Source organism: Octopus sinensis, linkage group LG4, assembly GCF_006345805.1.
Source record: "Octopus sinensis linkage group LG4, ASM634580v1, whole genome shotgun sequence".
NCBI lineage: Eukaryota > Metazoa > Mollusca > Cephalopoda > Octopoda > Octopodidae > Octopus > Octopus sinensis.
Genome location: NC_043000.1, coordinates 36,834,681 through 36,852,792, shown reverse-complemented (window position 1 = coordinate 36,852,792; position 18,112 = coordinate 36,834,681). Strand labels below are relative to the sequence as shown.

General features: G+C 37.6%; 1 long non-coding RNA gene across 1 annotated transcript; it reads left to right on the top strand.

Moving 5' to 3' along the window:
- Window positions 1–13,488: 13,488 nt before the first annotated feature.
- LOC118762927 lies at window positions 13,489–15,913 on the top strand. The gene is made up of 3 exons (XR_004998679.1): window positions 13,489–13,500; window positions 14,926–14,928; window positions 15,779–15,913. It is a non-coding gene; the product is annotated as an uncharacterized LOC118762927 (long non-coding RNA).
- Window positions 15,914–18,112: the final 2,199 nt, after the last annotated feature.

The following is an 18,112-nucleotide window of genomic DNA, read 5'->3' as shown; positions in this document are numbered from 1 at the left end:
GCAGCATAATCTGTAAAGTTTGAATGTATAATTTGATAGTTTTTTTTCCCTTTTAAGAGTAGTTTCGATCAAGAGTTTGTACGTCACAGGACGACATCATTAAACTGGTCTATCTTTACTTTGTCACTCTGTTGGGAAACAGAAGGAAGCAGAACAATTATGACAAATAAAAGAGGGAAAGTAACAAATAAAAATGAAGTAGTAGAACAATATTCAAGTCAAATAACTTATCTGAAGAATGCTGCGATTGCGATTTAAAATAGTTCCCCACCAGCAAAAGAGGCTGACACATTAGCAATTCTTTACTTCGTGAATACTGGGTTACCTCTACATTGTAGCCTCGGTTAGCATAAGGACTTCGTGCTCGTTTTAGCATTTATGTTCTACAATAAATTCTTACGTACCAAAGACAGAGAAACTTTAGCAATTACTCCACCAGCATATTTCAAAGTCAGGCTCATAGACGCACACTGTAACGTCTCTCTCTCCCATTCTATCTCCCTCCGTCTCTCTTTCTATCTCTGCTCTCCCAGAAATGGCTGGTTTCATGATTCCCGTTCTTCCATACTGCCTCTACCTTTCCCATGCCCCACACTACCTACAACTCACAATCCTTCTTCCAGCCTATCACTTTCCGGGAGGAGTCGTTTGCAACATCAGTCTTACTGGTTTGTGAAGACCATGGTCACTTCTCTTTCTTTTACATCAGGCAAATGCATAAACGTAAAATCCCCAAAACAACGTTTAAAAGAAACCGTTATTTCTCGAATATTTCGAAGCCAACGTTCAACAACGATCTCTAAACATATTCTAATGTAACTTCTTTCTTTTCTGTCAGTTTCTGTCATTTCTAATGGAGCGGTGTGGATGGGGGGGAGTATACACTTTGTTGGGGAGGATATCTAATAATCTCTCGGAAATCCGTGCTTTCGTAATGGAGTTTCGTGTTGTTGATGCAGTAAATTACTAATTTCTCGCACCTTTCCCTCTCCTGCTTGAAACAAATAAACCGGACACTTGGAATATCTTTACCAGATTCCTCAGAGTACAGAGCGAAACCTTCGACCAGCTTCTTTATATCGACATCACGGTGATCTGGTTTCGCTTTTGTATTTTTTTTTCTCTTCTTTCCGTAGAGAAGGAATAGAATGGAAGAAGTGAACGGGCTCCAGGCAGCCAACCGTACACCGGTTTCTCACCCAGTTTTCTTGCACAAATATCATATATTTCGGTCGAATAGTTCCAGTTCCCCTTAGCACCAAATAGACTGGTTTAGCTCATGTCTTGAAGCAATGGTAGAACTATTCGACTCATCAATCTCGCCAACTAATAGAATCCTTCCATTCCAGAAATGTTCCAAAGATGGTCAAAATTTTAATTGCATCAATTTTGTCTTCGAAGCAAAATATTAAGAGCAGTTGATAGTGTGATTCAGGATTGTAGGCAGCTTAATCGTCAAGAGTTGTCCAGCCTTAAAGGCTCCACCGAGCAATAAGGGCCGGAGAGGAAATAAGCGTAAAAAGACAGAATTTGCAAGTTCCAAATTAGTTTGATTAGATTTCTCTATTCAACATAGACATTTGAATTAGAGCCTCCACCCACTCGATCAAGCTTGGCTCTACATTTGAATAATTCTGCGTAGATAAGAGCACGATATTTTGAGGAGGCCTGGTGACGCATTCCCGTTCCCCACTCTCTCGTCCAGTGAAATTTATCTGCGAGGAAAGGTCGCTAACTTGAGCTGGTACCATTTGATACAGTGTGATCGCAGGGATTACTGTCAGAAGTCGCAGTTGCAACAAACACCACAAGGTATCATCCCGACCCTCTTAAACTTCCGCAAGTACATCGTTCTGGAGAGCGACGTTTTTATCAAGTGCGAAAGGATGAAAGGCTGAATATCTCTTAAGAGCATTTGAACAGCATGCAGGGCTTCGGGACAAATTCACTGCCTCCAGATTGGAGCTTAAAATCGTCGTGTTCATAAACTGAACCAACTTCAGACGTTTAGATGTTGTTCATGATACTGTATAGCTCCTGGTCAATCCTTAATGAACAGATTTACATCGAGAGGCATCCCAACGGCAACCAAGTCCATTTTAGACGTAACCATTATTAGGGATACAACACACAACGTACACTTCAACTTTTGAAAGCAACATGCTGAGATTTGATGGCAATTTAGCTGGTATTTCTCGTAGGCCTATCGACCATTTATAATTAGAAGTGGGTGATTACAATTAAATTGGGATATTTTAGCTGAGTGGCCTGCAACTTTCTCTATCCAGACATTAAAACTGCCAAGAAAACATGAAATGATTACAACGAAACAGACGCTCTAATATATTTCCAGTAATTTTCATTAAGTGTCGACATAATACATAGCTTTCTTTAATGATTCTTAGTTTTTATTTATGGAGTGTATTTTTGTGTTTGTTTGGTTTTCTTGTGCTTTAGATTCACTGAAATCAATAATTTAAATAAGATAGTCCCACGCCCTACATCAACACCGAAGCACAGTCCACAATATAGATTTCTGATGTGCATGCGTAGTATATAGTAAGGCTTCTGTACAGCACTATCAGCGTGTTTGTGTGTGTATACATATACATATATATATATATATATATATATACATATTTATATACATATATATACATATTTATATACATACATATATATACAAACACACACACATATACATATGCACACATATAGACAAATGCACATACCTATACAAACGCATACACACATATATAAACACATGCATACACACAGATACATACGTCTGCGTATATCTTTACATATGTACATGTGTGTATTTGTGTATATATATATATATATATATATATATATATATGTATATATGTGTGTAAACATGTATATATATATATATGTTTTACATATATATATATATATATATATGAATGCATATATACGTGTATGAATATATTTGTATAGATGCGTGTGTTTCTACTTAAATACACGTACAACCATTGAAGAAGACAAAACAGAATTCTGAACTGTTCGTCTGGTTTTATTATTAGAGTTGAAGAAAATGGGAAGAAAATATAGAAAATTTAAAAAGAAAAAAATAAGCAAATGATTAAATAAATGAATAAATATATGAAGAAAGAAAAGAAAGAAAGAAATCGTTGAAATCAGCCTAAACCATGCAACTCGATATTGTTGGAGCTTAAAAATATAACATGGCGCCGGTTTGTGTGGAAGAAAGCAGAAGGTAATCTTAAAATTGTCAAACGTTTATTTAGGCAAGATCGTCTGCTTTTTGTTTATTTATTTACTTCCAGTTGTGGTATTAGTCAGTAATTTTGTTTCCGTTTAGGAACACTTTGGTATTGATGTTAAGTGTTTATTGATAGTAAGGACAAAATAGCATTTATGGAATATTCTGGAGCATAAAGATGCTTTGGAGATAGCATTGTCATTTCCTTTTCAGAAGTCATTCATAGTGAAAATTGGTTTAAAACGTTGAAAAAGTGTGTGTGTGTGAAAGAGAGAGAGATAGACAGACAGAGACAGAGAGTAAATAAAGAGAAGAATAGAGAAGATTGTGTATGGTTATACGTGTGTTCCCACCCAACTTTTTTCCAAATATAGCCCAGCATTCCTACGTTTATCTAAATTCTTCTATTCAAAAATCAAGTCGACACTGTCTCAGAATACGGCTAACTTGGAGTCCTTCATCACCTGGTATCTCTCTCTCTCTCTCTAATTAAATAAATACTGACGGGTGGAGGTGCTGTACGTTTCTGCTGGACGGTCACTGCTTAATGAGATCAATACACCGGTAGTCAGATTTTTGTATCCTACTTAAATCCCCTTATTTGTTTGTCGTTAGATTGTGGCCATGTTGGGTCACCGCCTTGAGGAATTTTAGTTAAACAAGTTGACCTCATGAATTTTTTAAAATCAGGTACTTATTCTATCAGTGTCTTTTGTCGAACTACTAAGTTACGGGCCGTAACCCCACTAACACCAGTTGTCAAGTGGTGGTCGCGGATATACACACGGACGCACACATATATATACTCACGACGGGCTTCTTTCAGTTTCCATCTGCCAAGTCTCCTCAGAAGGCTTTGGTCAGCCCGAAGCTATACTAGAAGACATTTACCCAAATTTCCACTGTAGTGGGATTGAAACCGGAACCGCTTGGTTGGGAAGCAAGCTTCCTACCAAGCAGCCAGGCTTACATCTAAGCATAGGAATAATTCTCTCCTCTTTCGGCCGTTTGTCTTCTTGTTGGAGAGAGACGTAGAATATTTTTCAAATGCGCCTAAACAGTGCAAATGCCGTAGATTTTCATGACCTCCACATTCTATACCGGATGAAAGGCTGTATCCCTCTACTCCTTTTTAAAAACTTCACCTGAGATGGAATGGTTTCTCGTATCTATGTTTTCTCGTATCTAATAGCCACAGCAAGGTAAACCTTGATCTTTTTATGGCTTCGAGCAGAAAGGCCATTGTCTATTGGCACTCTTAAGTGACCCCTGACTGCTAGGATGACAGCTAAAGCTTATCCCCATACTGAAGACCTGGCTTCAATGCTTGTAACAGAATAGACTCGAACATCAGGTAGGAGTGTGAAGCCGCGAGACTGGTGAAAACTACGGGATTTCATAGTTTCCAGACGCCAAGTCTTTCGCTCGACGTGCTAACGATTCTACCAACGCGCCGCCTTAAATAATGATAATTCTTTTTACGATAGGCACAAGGTCTGACATCTTGTGGGACAGGCTACCCCTCCCCCCAGTACTCAAGTGATTAACACCGAAAGGAAAAAGGCAAAGTTGATCTGTTGGTATTTAGAATTAGCAGTCAGTAGGGTACAACTCGTACTATTTTATTATAAACCTCTGTTGGTTCAATTCATACCATGGTCAACTTTTTATCATCGTTCAGGGATATCTTGAATAAGGCACCAGTCATACACTATTCCATGAGATCGCGTGTACCCTACAGAAAACTCTTACCCTTTTGCCAATGTCAGAAATCACTAGAGTGTTGCAAGTTATCACAATACGCATGACGCATTTAAATTGATATTTCAAGTTCTGATTTCAAATCCCGTAAGAGATTATTTAGTTTAGTATACTTTTGGTGGGAATAAAATGAATGCCAGTCAAATCAGGTCGACTTAATCGACTACCACCCACACAGCTCTTCAACACTTGCCACCTTGTACTTTCGCCATAATTCGTTATGGTTAATTGTTGCTATAGCAACATGTTGTTTCATCAGTGAAACTTTGTGCAATTACTACTGCTTTGTTGTATGGCTCGAAGCCAACTCTGATCCGGCACAGCTACAATCAACACCATTCCACATTTGAACCTTTCCGCACTTCATATAACACTCGCTTAATGTATCCTTTTGTTATTAACACAAGGAGTAATTGAAGGCAGATTTGATTGCTATTTCTAGCAGTTCAGTCTATTGTTACTGTGATGGCCATGAAGGAAACTGCTGCAAGTTAATTTTGCTCTTTGTTCGGTCGTAAATTATACAGGTTACGACTTTCTCACATGTAATACGAGTAACAACCATTGTTTTCTTTTAGATAAGGCCACTACATCATAAATAAAAGTGTGAAAACTCTTACCACAATCAATTATTGATTGACGATGACAATCCTTTGGGGGGTTTATACGTAAAGGTCACCAGAATTGCGAGCAGCGAACAAAGAGATGCTAAAATATACAATAAAATAATGAAATATGGCTAAAAATATCGCCAACATGAAATATGTCGTTGTTGTTGTTTGGTAAGTCACCATTTCGTAAAGCTCTGTGGAATAGTTACATTTGTTGTCGACTTTTCCTCTTTAAACCATTTAATTTTCCGTTTATGTATTCCGTATTGCATTAGAGTAAGTCGGTGGAGCGGGGCGGTCGACTTTTAATTCTTTCAGCTCCTATGGGGAAGACACCTTTTCAATTTTTCGATATTTCCATTTTAAATCAATTTTAATTTAACATGGCATCACTTGTTTTTACGAAAGAGAAAAAGAATAAAGAGAGAGGAAAATCACCAGGAATCAAAACAGGAGACAGTATGTTGATTCACTTCCGTGAAAGAAGAGGGTGCGATCGCCAGTAAAGGCAGCATCCACCAACCTCACCAGTGGCATCGATGTTAAAAATAGCGAAGACAGCCTTTGGAAGATGTGTTTAGCTTTCCAGTGGCACTTTGCCCTACTGTTTACGAAAGTAACCTTGCGCAGAAGAGATCCGGCGGTCAGCCAATTGTATTGTGAGGATCAATTTGTCTCCTATCTTTGTCAAGGTATCTGCTGTTGGAACACCATTCTCAAGAACCGCGTATGGCTGCTGGCTTTGCAACTATCTGAAGGCATCCGTCTTTATTCTTTATAAGTGTAACAGCTGGACATTTTGCTGTGAGCCACTAGGAAAGAGACAGAAGTGCTACTAAGCATTTTGTCCGACGCACTGACGATTCTACCACTACGCCACCTTTTAAAGACTTTATATTAATAATAATAATAATGACGTTTGAAATTTTAGGAGAGAAGTCCGTTACATCGACACCAGCGGGCAACTGGTACATATTTTATCGACCAAGAAAGGATGAACGGCAAAGTCGACGTTCGCGGAACTTGAACTCAGAATATAAAGACGGATAAAATGCCGCTAAGCATTTCGCACGGCGTACTAACGGTTCTGCCACCTCACCACTCTAATAGCAATAATAATAAGACTTTCTATTTGTGGGGAGGGGACTAATCGATTACATCGACCCTAGTGTTTCACTGGTACTTAATTTATCGACCCGAAAAGGATGAAAGGTAAAGTCGACCCCGGTGGAATTTGAACTCAGAATGTAAAGACAGACAAAATGCCGCGAAGCATTTTGCTTGGCGTTCTAACGATTCCGCCACCTCGCCGCCTCTATCTATCTATGTTTTGCGGGAAAATTTCCTGAGATTCATGGACGAGTTCTCTCTAGCGGTCTTTGTTCCTCATCATCGCTGCCATGTCCTGTATCTGTCTGTACGGCATCAACATATGTCATCCTCAGTTTCCCTCTTCTCGTGTGTCCGTGTAGGGACTCCCAGAGAAGGACTGAGGGCAGTCTCATCTCTGAATGACAGTGAGCTTGTCCAACTAAACTCAGTCTCTTCTGTTTAATTTTCAAGCTAACTATTAGGAAATAGTTACCACTAAGCATTTCGTCCAGCCAACACGCCAATGATGATGATGATAATGATAATAATAATAATGGTTTCAAATTTTGCCACAAAGGCAACAGTTTTGGGGGAGGGATAAATCGATTACATTATGTTCAACTGGTACCTATTTAATCGAACCCGAAAGGATGAAAGGCAAAGTCGACCTCGGCAGAATTCAAACTCAGAACGTAGCGACGGGCGAAATACCGCTTAATATTTCGTCCAGCGTACTAACGATTCTGCCAGATCACCACCTCCAAAAGGTTTTTCTGTTAACATCAATCATAATCGTTTGTGATAAGTGGCACGCTACAAAAATATATTCTGTTTTAAAACTAGAAAGTAGAAAAATCCAACCATTCATAAGTATTCCGTTGAAATTCTTGTATATGGAAAGAAAATAGAGCTGGAAACCAAACAAAAGGCGATATAAGAACTTATGTGTTCCCATACTTTGTACTATACGTGCCTAATAATCCATACTGTTATAGGCACAAGGCCTGAAATTTTGGAAGAGGGCACCGGTCGATTAGATCGACCTCAGCACGCAACTAGTACTTAATTTATCAACCTCGAAAGGATGAAAGACAAATTCGACTTCGGCGGAATTTGAACTCAGAACATAGCGGCGGCCGAAATACCTTTTTCTTTACTACCCACAAGGGGACAAACAAGGACAGACAAACGGATTAAGTCGATTATATCGACCCCAGTGCGTAACTGTACTTATTTAATCGACCCCAAAAGGATGAAAGGCAAAGTTAACTTCGGCGGAATTTGAACTCAGAGAGTTGCAGCGACCGAAATACCGCTAAACATTTCGCCCAGCGTGCTAACGATTCAGCCAGCTCGCCGCCTTATACGTGCCTAATAATGCTAAGGTGTGCACACAGGCATACATTTATTCAATTATACACTCGCAAACACTTGTGTATACACGCCTGTTTGCAAGTTATTCTTATAGAGATTTCTCAATACTGATATAATGAACGTTTGTTTTATAAATAATCATAATTAAGTTGCAGGCTCGACTGTGTGATATGGGAACTTTCTTGCCAACCACGTTGTTTCGGGTTCCATCCCACTACACGGCCCATCTTGGGTAAGTGTCTTTTACTCTCTAGAACCTGGCGAAGCAAAGCCTTGTGAGTGAAGATGGTAAATAGGGAAACTGTGTATGTATATGGTGTGTGTGTGTGTCTCCCCCACCAGCACCTGGCAGACGGCGTCGGTTTGTTTTCATCCTCATAATCAAGCAGTTCAATAAAATACCATAGTAGAACAAGTACAAAACTTAAAAATTCGATTTCCATGACCTATTTTGACTGAAAAATTAGGCAATTTGTCCAACCGAATGTTTGAAGGTGGTGCTGCAGTATGGTCGCAGTCCAATGGCTGAAATAAGTACAAGACTAAAGATATATTTCATTTATACTTACAATAAGAATAGTAACAACAATAATGATGTTGAGTTAATTATTCATAATAATGATCTCTAATTATAATCATCATTTCTGCTATAGGCACAAAGCCTGGAATTTGTGGGTGTGTGGGTGGGAGACAATTGATTACATTGACCCTAGTATTTGACTGGTATTGAATTCATCGAAAGGCAATGTCGAGTTCGGCGACTCGGAACGTAAAACGGACGAAATACTGCTAAATGACTTCTCCGGCTAACGGTAATAATAATAATTTTTTTCTCTTTCTTTCACATTGATCCTGTTGTCACCGGGGCGTGCTATGTCGATTATCATGCATGTTCTTTCAAAAATATATAAATAAACAACTGTGACGATTTGAAGTGGGAAATACAGAGGTTGTGGTCAATGAGGAGAGTAGACGTGATACCAATAGTAATTGGTGTACTTGGAAGTATCAGCACTCAGCTACCAACATGGCTCAAAAAGATTGGTGCAAGTGTGAAGGTAGAACACCTACAAAAATCAGCATTGCTTGGAACTTCAAGAATTCTTTGTAGGGTTTTTGAAGCATGACCAGTAAACAAGTGTCACCTTAGTTTGCTGGCTGTGAACAGCTGATACTTTCCATCATACCCAGCAAAATAAGCTGTGTGTTTTCATATAATAATAATAATAATGCCTTGATGCAATACCAGATAGTGACGCTCATGGCTTCTGATCTTAACTGATTGGAAGTGTTATCACGTCCATATTTTGTCTTGGTATAAAAGATGGGCTACAGCAAATATTCTGCTCAATACCACAGATTTGCTTGTCAGTTGTTTGATCTTATCCATTGGAGCATGTCTCTTAGTGGCTGACGATATGTGCATCTCTGATCACGAGCAGAAGTAGTGGGGGAGTATCATAACCATGTGTTGAGAGGAATTCTTTGAGGTTTGAAGAATTCACCTCTGGAAACATGGGTGTTTCGTTCATCATCCTTAAACAACCCTTATTCAAGGACCTTTTGAAAGGGATGGGTTACTCGACCTGAAGACAATTCTAACTGAACCCTACCAGCATGGCCTTGCGCTATTTATCTGGATATGGGATCACTATGTCACGCATATATGATTGTGATGCATGAGCCTGGTGTACCCTTATCAAACGGGTAGTCATGATGGGTATATTGGGCTTCGTCTATTTGTACCCCAGGATTACTTTGAAGGCATGCATTGCTTTCTCACATAATAATAATAATAATAATGATGATCCTTTCTACTGTAGGCATACGGTTTGAAATTTTGAGGAGGGGGGCTAGTCGATTTCATCGACCACAGCACTCAGCTGGTACTCAATTTATCGTTCCCGAAATGATGAAAGGCAAAGTCGACCTCGGTGGGATTTGAACTCGGAACGTAAAGACGGGCGAAAGGCCGCTAAGCATTTTGCTCAGTGCACTAACGGTTCTGCCACCTCGAAATACTAGTAGCAAGACTGCCCTCCGGGTGGTTTTGCTCTGGTTACCAAACGATATTTATACATTCAGTTCCTCATTTGTGTAATTTTTGATATGTTACGTCTACTTTATCTTTGAATCCTTCATTTGGTTAATAGAACTTATTCGCTCAGCAAATTTAGGGCATAACTACAGAATTATGCCCCGCCGAATTTGTTTCCACATAACGTTCTGAAAAAGGGATATTTTATCAGTGAAAGTTTCGTAAAATATGTTTTAAATGGCGTAAATTACGATCATACTGGAATTTTTGCTGAAAATCTTGCGAGAAGCGTTTCGGATAATCCACACGATTTAATTCTGTTTCCACGCAGCTTTCCGAAAAATGTACATTTTTTTTTAATGAAATTTTCTACAAATAAGTTTCGGGTAGTTCAAATTATAATCATAGGAATTTAAGGTAGAAAAATGGGGGTGGGGAAAGATATTTCACGCATCTCGACTTTCTTTACCTCATTCCTTTGATGATTTAACGACAATAAAGTTGAAAGAATAAAATTTCAAACCAATGTGATTCTTGCTATTTCTAGCATGCGTAAAGATCACGAAGAGAGATTAAAATTTGCAATGAAATAGTAAGAGAAATATGTATTCAATAATTAATGCTAACATTGTATTCCCCTGTCTACAAAGATTTATCTCAGAGAATTTTCGGGAAATGGTGGAATAGTTGTCAAAAGTAATTTTCTTCAACATTTGTAATGAAATGAATAAGGAAAACAAGGTCAAGATGCATAAAATATCAGCCCCACCTTTTATTTTTCCTACATTAAATTCCGTTATAATCGTTATCTACGCCATCTGAAAGTTATTTGTTGAGACATTCATTAAAAATACTCATTTTTTGAAAGTTATAAAAAAAATCGAGTGTGGGTGGGGATACACTCGTCTAGTTACGCCTAATTGACGTAAATGAAAACCACTTTTCTTCTTCAGCTTTTAACTCCTCAAAAAAAAAAAACCCAACAAATACGAAAAGATACTGGAATCAACATAACTTGGCTGACGTTAGATTAAACTTATTTGGGGAAAGAAGCGTTGCAAATATTTGGGTAACCGTTATATTTCCAAAAGTATAAACAGACGTTAACAAGAGGCTACCCCGCAGTGAATTAAAAGGTTGCATTGAATAAAATTTGAGTTTGAGATGTGTACTTGAAAGAAATATTCAATAATAACATCTTCAAATGCGCATTATGATGGTATACACACACACACACACACACACACACACACACATATATATATATATACACACACACACATAGTTTTCAGACAGTCTAGATTTTAATAATGATTTGTTTTTTGGTTTTTTTCAGTAAAAGTTACATATTCCAAACTAATTAGTAAACGGGTTTCTTTATTGTATATCCTAGCAGAAAGACCGCCTGCTTGGCGGTTTTCCGTTAGTCACTAGATGATATTTACATATTTGATTCCACATTTGTTAAATTCTTCTGATAATTACATCTAATTTACCTTCGAATCTTTTATTCGTCTAAAAGTACTCACTCGCCCAGTAAATGTATTTTTTCTCTATTTTATCGCAGTCTTAATATGGCTTTTTAAAACAAACAGCAAGTTAGTCCATCTTCTACGTGATCGTTTATGATGCTAGAAACACCAGGTGTCCTGTGGATATATTCGATGGTATACAGCCATAAAAAATACCCTTTATTTTTAAAAAAATTATTTCGGTGAAGCGATTTCAAATTTCCCCTACCCTAGCAGTTAAGTTTTTCAAAATCGCTCGCTATTAAAAATCAATCGTACAGTTGAAAAGTTTTGAAGTCCACATTTTGTTAAAGATGTATCGAAATTCTAATTTTCAAGGACTTTCTTATCTGTGGAAACACACACACACACCACACACACACACACACACACACACACACACACGCACCCACACCCACCACGCACACACAGTGTTAGAAGTGGTGTATAGATATTGTATATTGAGAAAAACGAGGTCACCATCGTTTTTCGAACTTGTCAAATAAAATTGTGAATGTGCAAACAGGTTATTCATTTATGTAAAATAGATGTTTTATTTTCGTCTTGTTTAGAAGAGGAAAACTTTTTTTCTTTGGGTGAGGTTCCAGGACAAAGGAGATAGATAAATAGGGAGTAGGAAGGGATTTCTTTTCAATTTGACATGTATTTACCATTTATTTAGTTAGTTATTTACCATTGTATTGACATCAGTTCATGGACGGTGACCTCTCCAAGATATCAGTTTCAGGATGAGGAAAAATAATGAAAAAAGGATGGAGTGTAATCATCGATGATGAAAGCATTCTTGTTTTATTTTCTTAAGGGGCCAGAATGAAGATAAGAGTTTCCATGAAAATTTAAATATATATATATGTGTGTGTGTGTGTTTGTGCGTGAGCTGATGTGTTTCGAAGTATGTCTATATCTACACTGTAATTTCGATGTTTTGCATTGCAAAATAAAGTCAGGTTTCTTTTAATTTCATGTTTTTGCATGAAAAAAACATTAGTCCAATGTTTACAAATTAGAAAACTAAAACCCAACGTCATAGAGATGAGAATCCTGTTATAGATATCGGAGCAGAAGCGACAGTAATGGCGTATTTGTTTCTTTCCTTAAGGTGTCTTTCAATTTCATGTTTTGCATGAACAAACAATATTTACAAATTAGAAAAATACGTAAAGTTATAATATCTGAATGTTATATACTAGACTATCCGGGCCCCGTTGGGTCACCGGAAAACTCAGTTTCCCAGCAACGGAGTTTTGTTTCGTGGGGGTTTTCTTTACCAGGTTATTTCGCATGCATGCTTCAACGAATGTGACATCGAAATCACGCGTAAACGGCTCCTTTCCCCCAGAAAAGGAAAAATTTGGCTTCTATTTCTTGCACGCCCTATTACCACGTAATATGTATATCGGATCCTTTATAGCGAATAGCTGTTGCATAGTAGCAGGACGTGCTAGATATAGCAGCCAAATCTTTGGAGATGAGATAACGTTGAATGCACTTGAAAAAACCTAGGGAGAAAAACTATTTCACACCGAAGTTACGAAGTTCATGATATATATATGTGTTTATTTATTTATTTATGTATGTATGTGTACATACGTATGCATATGAAGTTCTGCGTTTTGAAGTTTATATCTACATTTATTATGAACGAGAATCCGCTCTTAAATTTTATGTGGGAACCACTTTCTAAGTATATATACACACACACACACACACACACACTCATCCTTTGACTGTCGCGGGTCATATGTTCCAAAACCCTCCGTGATGGGTGAAAATCCACGAAGTAGAAATAGTACTGTACTGTGTACTTTTACTTCCGTTTTAGCGAAGGCGGAAGTATTGTTTTCAGTCGCGTTTGTTTGTTGATTTATTTGTCATTGGACATGTTATCTCAAGAACCGCTGGATGGATTCGGAGGAAACTTTCAGGGATGTTTGAACTCGTGATTGGCGTTAACTAATTAGATTTTGGGATCGATCCTGTACCGGACAAGAAATCTGGATCATTTGTTATATTTACTTTGCATGATTACGATCTTACGTTAACTTCCAAGTCTTTCTCAGTTATCTCCGTTTTAGGTTGTAACTATTTTGAATGGAAAATTTAACTTTGGCGTGCATTAGATAAGGATAAACTATTTATTACTATTACTAAATTTTCTACAGCCACCTTCACACTCCATTAGGTTCGATCAGGTACCGGACAAGGATTCTGGATGATTCTTCGGGATTTTACTTAAATTTTGAGAGCGGTCGGGTTCATTTTTAGTATTCTCGTTTGTGAGAGCAGTCCAGTTTATTTCAAATATTCTGATTTTAAAAGTAATCTCTGGCTAATCGTTGAGAGGACGTTGGTGCTTGCCTGGCGGAGGTTTGCGCTCTCTGAGTGCTCTTGTGTTTTTTTTTTATTTTTATAATTTGTATATATTTATTTTATTATAAACGGAAAACAACACCGCGGAGGAATCAACGTAAGCTTAAATGATAAACCTCGATAGGTGAAATACGCTATGATGAGGGATTACTGTATGTATGTTTATATATATATATATATATATATATATATAATGTGTGTGTGTGTGTGCGTAGATTAATCAAGTGTGAAATTTCTTTGAAGAATTTCTAGTGGGAAATTCCTCCCATGCAAAACACCGTAATTCCTATTGACAAATGAAAATAATGTAATGGTGAATAAATAATGCCAACAACTTTTTTAACTCACTATTTTGTTACACACACACACATATATATATATATATAAATATATATATATATACACTCTGTAGTTAGTTGTAACAACAATTATTCAATACCAGCTGGACCCGTGAATGAGTCCACGGATAATTTAAATATCGTCCAATGAATTATCATTTAATCAAAATCTTTAATTTGCACTATTTTGGTCAATGAAAATTTCTATTGTCCTTTAATATATTTACTAATAATGTAAGTATATAAAGTTGTGTGAAAGTATATGTTGAATACATCCGTCAGAGCAGTGCCCTATAAACAATGTTTCTAGTGTAGGTGATTCCCGTTCTGCGACCATGAGTGGGTTCGTTTCGAGGTATTTCTTTAATCGTCACACTGTTCATCGCCCTTGCTCTTGAAAAAGCTACGCAAAGCTTGCCATGCGTGAAGCATGGCTGTGGTAAGTGTATGGCAACTCTATCGAATGTTTGCCCCTGCGCTTTATTGATTGTCATAGAATAGGACAGACGAACCGGGAACTGGATCCGATGCCGAACGAATGGAATGTTTGCATCGCTTGGAGTAAGTTTGATTCTTGGAATCAGTTCTTTCGTGTGAGAATGAGATGCACTTGTAATTAATGCTTCGGTGCTATGCTCGTGGAGCTGAAGTACTTCCAAGCGAGTTCCGTTGCGCAGACCTTGTGTTATAGAGAGGATTCCAAGAAGCATAATAATTGCTCCAACTTTCAAGTTAAGGCGATGGGGAGGCATTCCTACAGGTGTAAAAGAGTTTATAAGCTCCATGTGATAATTCTAGGTTTCTTCTTCATTATCAGAAGTTACTGAGTCGGTGCTTAGATATCTTAGTTTCAGGAGGCAATCTACTCATAATTTCTTCATTTACTGCGAAGCAGTCTGAAATTTTAGGGGATAAGATCACTCTATTTTTAATTTCTTCTGCTGTACAATTGTCAAATATATCAGATACCAAAGCACTGTTACATATGCATGCCTCAAGAATATCAGTGGTATCTTCTGCGAGATTATCAAGAGAACCATGAAGAAATCCACTTCCAAGTTGTAGTAGCCACCTTGAAATATCTTGTTCATTTGCATTTGTTCTCAAGTTCTGCGTAAGTGGCATTTGATGAAAATTATCCCACAGAGAGGAGCATTTGAGGCAGGCATCAAGTACAGCTGCAGGAAGAGCTCTGGGAACAACTGAAAGAACTTATCTAAAATCTCATAATACGATAAGTTTCCCACCAAATATGCTATTACTATTCATTAAACCTCTTGAACAATTATCTATAGCTTTCAAAGCATTAACTGAGATCATTGGAGCTTCGTCAATAATGAAGACTTTTACTCGCCTGAGAATATATCCTTGATCAGAATTTGGTGAAACATTGCACAGACTTGTTTCATTGAAAGGAACTGGAAGCTGGAATATACTGTGAAAAGTTTTACCACCTTTCAAGAGTGTTGCAGCAATGCCAGTCCAGAAGCCAAGGGAAATAACACTAATTTCATCCTGACTTTATCTCCCTTAGCGTGACAAACACCGACTGTATAAGCGTATTTACAGATGTTGTTTGTAAATTTCATCATCAAAGCATCATCTCCCCTGTTTAAAATTTTACCTGAAGAGGGCGAATTTATGCTATGGTGTAATTTATATTTTACATCAATAAAATTCTTCTGAAATATTAAACCTCATTTGTGTTCATCTTTTCATACCTATGCCACACCTGTCCAGTGTCCTCAAAATATCGTGGAGTTTGTGGTATTATAGCCTGTTTAACTCTAACATATTTATAATGAAAGTTATCCCAACCGTGACTTCCTCAACTTTTTGCGTGTATGTATGATTGCATTGTCAATTTTTTTAAAGACAAAAATGTGATTTGAGGGAGATATGGTTGCTGTTTTCTAATATTTGTCTCTGTAAAGTTTGTGTTTCAAAATACTTGTAAACAATTTGAGTAATCTTCTTAAATTGCTGTGTGATTTGAGTAAGATTTGGTTGTCATTTCTAACAGAGGCATACTTGTGATCAATGCAAATATTCTTTTTTAAGACAAGATGGTAAAATTAAGGGAGATTTGGGTGCTATTTTTAACAATGTGGGCCACGCAGAAGCAACCTTATCGCATTCAAAGAGACGTGTGAACAGTGCAAACATCAGCTTATTTCGTTCGGTTTCAGAAAGACGCGTGTACTTTTGCTTTTAATCACAAAAGTTTCACGAAAATCGAAAACTACTAAAGAGATACTAATGGCATGCTACAAATACAAAATGTTATAAAATTAAATAAAGGCTCTCTTATGCAAATCAAGTGCTTAATAGAAGCTTATAGTGTGCGTGCGCGTGCGTGTGTGAGAGAGAGAGTACAAATGAATGTTGAAACGAGGGACGAAGAAATAAGTTGCAGAATACATAATATTTGATAGAATTAAGAAAGAAGTCAAGTAAAAGTTTATTAAATGAAAAAATAAATAAATAAAGTGAAAAGTAATGAATGAAGGAAATAAAGAGCGTAGAGCAGTGAAGTCTAAAGTAGGCTATTTAAAGGCTAATGAACATCATTTAAGTATGATGAAATAGAAAACAAACCTGAAGAAATGACAAAAATACAATAGAAACCAATAGTAAAATAGTATGTAAAGAGGGGGTTGTGGGGGGGAGGGAGGATATTTGCTAGAAAAATCGATAAAATGTAATGAAGTTTAATGTGGAAGACCAATGAGAAATGAGAGCCATTGACGAATAGTATGAAAATTAATGAATACGAGTGACGGAGAGAGAGGGGGGAGTGAGGGGATGATATATATATATAGAGAGAGAGAGAGAGGAAGGGAGGGAAAATTAGAAGAGAAGGTTGAAAGCTAAACAAAAGTAAATCCACTCAAGAAAGAGGAGACAACATCAATGAAGACAAATGAAGACCAACCAGAAATCAATAGCTTCTATTCGCTCCTGATGATATGAAAGTCAGGAAAAATGTGCGGAGGTAAAAATATGCATCTACATCAGATATCCTGAAATTAAGCTTATATTCATGTAGGTGGCTACTGTTGTTACTGGGGTTGAGGGGACTGTAGCAAGCAGCAGCAGCAGCATTTACATATCGAAAGGTCGGTAGCCTGACCGAAACTATCTGCTGATCACTTAGATTTAAACTGGCCCTCTGTCGGTTTCGACGACGAGTGTTCCAGCTGATCAGATCAACGGAACAGCCTGCTCGTGAAATTAGCGTGCAACTGGCTGAGTACTCCACAGACACAGAATGGGGCAAGGTCGGCCCTTTGAATTACAGGTACAACTCGTTTTTGCCAAGTGAGTGGACTGGAGCAACATGAAATGAAGTGTGTTGCTCAAGGATACGACACGCCGCCGGAAATCAAACTCATGACTTGTCGGATTGTGAGTCGATTAGCCTAACCATTAAGCCAATTAATACGTGGAGCTAAAGAGTTCCATGCGTTGTGTTGTTGCCACAGCTCGACATGACAAGAGTCCACTAAATGAAATCAGAGAAAAATAACCAGTGACAACAAATTGCTTATGAATTAGCTTCTCAGGTAATTTATTACACGTTTGGAAAAAAAAAAAGGCTCAGGGAATAAACTTCGACAGAAAATCCTGCGAAGATATATATATGGTTGTTCTTGTTCCTAAAGAAGATATATATGGTTGTTCTTGTTCAATATCTAGCATCTCCTGTAACTGTATGAATGTTACAAACTATTTGACTTGTGCTTCCT